This window comes from Otolemur garnettii, unplaced genomic scaffold, assembly GCF_000181295.1.
Source record: "Otolemur garnettii isolate 467f Iridium unplaced genomic scaffold, OtoGar3 scaffold00178, whole genome shotgun sequence".
NCBI classification, from domain to species: domain Eukaryota; kingdom Metazoa; phylum Chordata; class Mammalia; order Primates; family Galagidae; genus Otolemur; species Otolemur garnettii.
The window spans coordinates 312,473-317,929 of record NW_003852573.1 but is presented as its reverse complement, the minus strand read 5'-3'; the positions used below and the strand labels follow the sequence as shown (position 1 = coordinate 317,929).

The window sequence follows — 5,457 nt, the reverse complement described above, 5'->3', positions numbered from 1 at the left end:
GGGCAGACGTAATTGAAGACCCCCTCCACAAGCAAATGGCTGAAATGTCAGAAATCGAGTTCAGAATGTGGATAGCAAATAAAATTAACAGAATGGAAGAAAGGAAAGAAGAAGAAGCTCAAGAAATGATTCAAAAGATCTCTCAAGAAGTTATTATTTTTTTTTTTTTGAGACAGTGTCATTCTGTTGCCCTTGGGTAGAGTGCGGTGGTATCATAGTTCACAGTAACCTCAAAGTTTTGGGCTCAAGTGATCCTCTTGCCTCTGTTTTTCCATATTTTTAGTAGAGATGGGGTCTCACTATTGCTCAGGCTGGTTTCTAAGCCCTGAACTCAAGCAATCCACCCACTTGGGCCTCCCTCCCAGAGTGCTAGGATTACGGGTGTGAGCCCTTGCACCCGACGCTAGTTATATAATTTTACTTAGTAAACTTTTCACATTTTATTTGACCATAAGAGAGAAGCAAAATTCTTTACCTAGCTCTAGAAAGAGTAATTTGATAGAGAAAGGATACTGTTTCTCTGGTTTTTACACCTATGGTCGACTTCTGTGTATAGAAAAGAGTGGAGCTTAAAATTTTTATGTGATGATAATTTTACTGACAAATTTAGAAGAATATCATTTCCCTAAATTAATATGGCACTTCCTTGATTGAAGAATTATACTTTTAATTTTCCTGGCTGCTTTCCTTCTTCCTAGTATACATTTCTAGTGCAGTCAACTTTTATTTTTTCCTTTGTGTCTAAGTTTAAAAATATTTGCATTAAAATAGTTCTTAGGAGTTTCATAGTAAAACAGTTGCAGTCATTTTCTACCGTAAATGTGATAGTCTCCAAAACAAAACCATCTTTTAGAATTTATTCAAGCCATCAGCATCAGCCATTATTTGTGGTGGTTAGTAACAGCAGCTGAATAGAACCATAAGGATTTGTCAACTCTTGGACCTGACTAATAGCATGTATATGTTAGTATTATCTAGATGTGTGGTAAGTCCAAGGCAGTGCTCAAAAGAGGCAACCTCTGTGCCCATGAGGTGTAGCTGTCTTTCACCATGAGAATTAGCCACTCATTGTGAGTTTGTTGCCATCTTCTGAAAGAGGCAGAGCCTCAGTCATAGGCTCACATCAGGAGTAGGCTGTGGTCCCACCTGCCTGTTGCCACACTTCACATTAGTCTCGTAGAGAGCATACCTGTAGATGATTTTGTGACAAGTATAGCAGAAGTCTCAGTTCCAGTAGGCAGAAACAGTGGGATTGATAAATGAATTGGCATGTGACAGGAAAATCGCCACTTTCACTGCCCACTTGGGCTTATCTGTAGCCCAAGCTGGCTGACTGAAAAAAGAGTGACACAGTTAATGGCATGTAGGTAGCACAGAGCAAATGTGACCATGAACATGGCCAATGAATTGGCTGAGTGGATCTCTCACTGGAGAATGGTCCTTGATCAGCACATTTGTGAGCTGAAACTGCCTGCAGGCCACCATGAAGATCCCAGTGGAGATCACCAGCATTATGAGCAGTGGGGTGAGGACACACCCAAAGAAATCGAAATATACCATGTAGCTCACGGGGACCACATTCTCAAAGAGACCCTTCACCAGGCAGCAGCTTTCATTTGTGGTTCCATCCCAGGGCTCCATATGATTACTGGTGTCACTGTCTTTCCTGTTTGATCCCAAGAATGGAGTCAATTTGATGCCAAAAGCAAGGACCTAGACATTGGCAATGACTCCTCTTGCTTGAGTCCCAGTGACCAAACTTTTATACCTGAGTGGAACATAGATGGCCAGATAGCTGTTGACAGCCACGGCCAGGAGGTTGGAGAGGGAGCTGTGTGTGAACACGAACACCAAGCAGGCCAGAAAGAGGTGGCTGTGGATGTCAGTGCAGAAGCCCAGGCTGATGGAGATGGAAAGGGGGAAGGCAGCAGCCCCGTGTCCACACTGGCCACTGTCAGCGACGCTAGGAAGTAGTTGGTGGGCATCTGTAGTGTGCACGACATGCCCACTGAGGCACACGAGCATGCCACTCTGCTGTGTGATGAAGGCTAGCTCCAGTGCCACAAGTTCCCTGTGCCTCCAGCAGTATGGCTGGGCTGCTGGGCCCTGGACATCATCTGCTGGACTCATGCCAGGGACTGGGCAGCCGGTGGGCCCCACCAGGCATGGCAGGAGCGCTGGGACTGAGCCTCCGTCAGCTGTGTCTATGTATTTTTAGCTTGTCCTTTTAAGATCTCTATTGCTGCATGTTTTATGATATTAACTACTGTATGCATATATTGTACAAGTAGTTAACTATGTGTCTCTTAGAAGTTATATATATGTATGCATATATATATGTAAATTTTTTTTTAATAGTGAAGTCTCTGATCAAAAATTTTGGAGACCACTGTTCTGGAGAATCATTGATTGAGTTCTTTGAAGTTTGCCATGGACTGTGCTCTGGGGTGGGTCTGCCATAGTGACCCAGAGCAGCCCAGTCCAGGAGAAAGGTCCAGTCTGTGTGGAGAACAGTAGCGCAGAAGCTCTGGGGAGAGACTTTAGTTGTGAGGGGAACTCACCTATCCTTAAGAAGGAGTTCTCTTCTAACTGCAGCTGTGACATCTGTCCCTGGAGGGGATCAGAGCTCCCTCCTACTGATATCCAGGCCCTTTCATCACATTCTTTACTGAAAAGAGCGAATAACACTTTCTCAAGGGGAAACCGATGACGGAGGAGGCCTGGAATATTCCCCAGGATGGGTAGAGCTGTGACCCTTTAGGGTCTTGTGATGGTCAGGGGAGTGGATGCGCCCGACATCTTAGGGATCACATCCTTCTGCTCAGACCATGCTTCTCTGCTTCTGTGGCCATTCACACCTGTGACAAGCCTCACAGGACCCTCAGTTTCCAGCAGTGTGCCCAGCTGAAACTCCACTTTTCAACCTCTCCTGAAGCGAGGGTAGTCCCACGACGCAGCTCCGGACCATGCCATGTTAGCTGATGTGTCCGGATGGGCTCCCCGCATGCTCTTTATCAGGGTCAGATTCCACCAGTGCTCATCTGCTGTCTTTCACCTTCCTCTTTCTCTGCCTGTAACTCTGAGATGCTGAGAGTGGAGCAGCTGTGTTGTGACCACATAGCAACCAGGAGGATGGATAGCTGTGTGGAAAGACCGAAGGAGCCGGGGTCTGCCCCACCCAGACTTTTGTTATGAGAGGAACATGAATCTCTGCTTGATCTGGCCATTGCCAGACAGTTGGACTTTCTGTCCCTCCCGGGGGGGAGGGGTGCGGTGCTAACAAACATAAACGTCATCACTGCAGGGCTCTCTGACACTTGGGTCTAGGCTGGTGACTTCATGCAAGATTCCGACGCCCTTAGAAGGGAAGGGTGTGGGTATCCCGTGCGTTAGCGGGCTTCATTACCTCTCTTTCGCTGGCAGTGTTAGAAAGAAGATGCTAGTCACTCTGCTAGTCAGCTTGGCTGTGCTTCTGTGTTTTGGTGACAGAAAAAATGCCAATTTAACTCATGTTATCAGTTTGACTTCAAGTCCTGGAGGAGAGAGGCAGTGAACTGTCCCCTTAAGAATAATTAATTCTAAGACTGTGGAAAGTGAAAGTCATAATGTCATACTGGAGCCAATTCAGAGGCTTGAGACAGCTGAAGGTGCCCATCTCTTCCCAGTCCACATGCGGCAATATCATTTTGGTGGCTGGAAACTGGCCGTGGTGAGAATATATACATTAGGGCATCGGCAAACGCCGCAGACCAGCAACTCCAGCTCCCCCTGCCCCCAATTCCTTTTTCTGGAGAGCCAGTTGTTAAACACTTACCAGATCTAGAAAAAAACCAAAGGCTTAGTTGAATATTAACTTAGAAATACTGGCTCACAGCTTCATAGCTTTTATATCTTTTCTTGCTCCCCCAGGCTGTCAAATAAGCCATAAGTGAGCAGAATCAGGCAAAGGCCACTTTATAGTGAACACAGGCTGAAATTGGATCATGTCTTTGGGCCTCGGGAAACTCTTAAATGTTCAGACTGAAGGCAAAACTAATTTTAACTTGATGCTGGCTATGCGTTTGTCATCTGATCATGCTCCTATCTCAGCTCTCATCTCTTCTCCTCTGAATCAGCCCTCCCACCCCTGTCCTGTTGGCAGTTGTAGGGCTTTGGCTCTTGCAAACCCAGATTCAGGCTGTGTGCTTTACCCTTAGAAGCCCCGACTCTGAGTCTGGCACAATAGTTTGTAACTTGCATCCAGATACCTCATAATCTTCTTCTTTTTTTTTTTCTTCAAAAATTTACATTAACAAAATAAACATTATCTTTTAATGCAAATCAGAACTAATTCAGTTGCTGGATTTACAAATGAAATATGGCTAATTTTACATATGCCCATAAAGCAGACAAAATTAACACTGAAATTTACTATTTCAGATTTTCATTCCTTTAAGAGTTACCAAAATAAACATTGAAGGTTATTCACATTTGAAAGATTATCAATTGAAAAATAAACCCTTGGCAAGAAAAAGAAAAAGGCTCATAATCTTCTTGAACTCAGTATCTATGGGCCAGGACTCCTGGGTCCCAGATGTACCTACCGTGAGCTAAACGGATAAAATTCCTGTCCTTGTGAAGCCAATACTGTAGTAGGAGGCCTATGGTAGGTTCTGTCATAACCCTCCTCACACTCCTCTATCAGGAGGTGGGGTCTGGGCCGTTTCTTGTCCTGACAGTGGGGTTTATTCATTGTCTATGGCAAATGTACTGTGCTTTGTACAGCTCTATCTTGCTCTTGCACTGCAAACCTACCTTTCCCTTCCTCAGTAAACTTTGTTTCATGCTAAAAAATAAAAAGTGGGGTCTATATTGCCTTCCTTTGAAATGGGAGGAACTAAATAGGGTCAGTCCTAAAAGGTAATTTAGCTTCTGCCTGGCTCTTTTTCTTGGGATATTTCATGTTGGATCCTTGAGGCCCTCAAAGAAGTCTGACAACCCTAAAACCACCATTCCAGGAGAACATGTGGAGGGACCGTGCGCCGATAGAGAGAGATGTCCACGGCGCTCTACTGCTCCAGATGCTCAAGGTGCCATACCTGTTTCTGGTGCCCAAAGTGCTTTATGTGTTCTAGGCGCCGAGGTGTCCTGCCCATTCCAGGCACCCAAGGTGCCCTCCTTATTCTGGGCCCCAGCTGTACAGGTCTTTCCAGCGTGGGCACAAGACATGTGCACAATAGAGCTTTCTGATGATTCCCAGCTCCTAACTTTTGAGCCATCCTAGCCCTGCTGAGTGGAACAGAAATTAAGTATCTCTGCTGAGCCCTGCTCAGACTACAGATTTATGAGTGAAGCAAATGCTGTTTTATGTTTTAAGCCACTAAGTTTAGGGATGGTTTGTTATGTAGCCATAGTAACTGGAACAGGGACAGACAACAAATAAGATAAATGAGCAACAATGTAGATAATGTTAGGTGC

General features: G+C 45.1%; 1 pseudogene; it reads right to left on the bottom strand.

Annotated features, from left to right (window-relative positions):
* Positions 1–798: 798 nt before the first annotated feature.
* LOC100966412 lies at positions 799–5,135 on the bottom strand (annotated as a pseudogene).
* Positions 5,136–5,457: the final 322 nt, after the last annotated feature.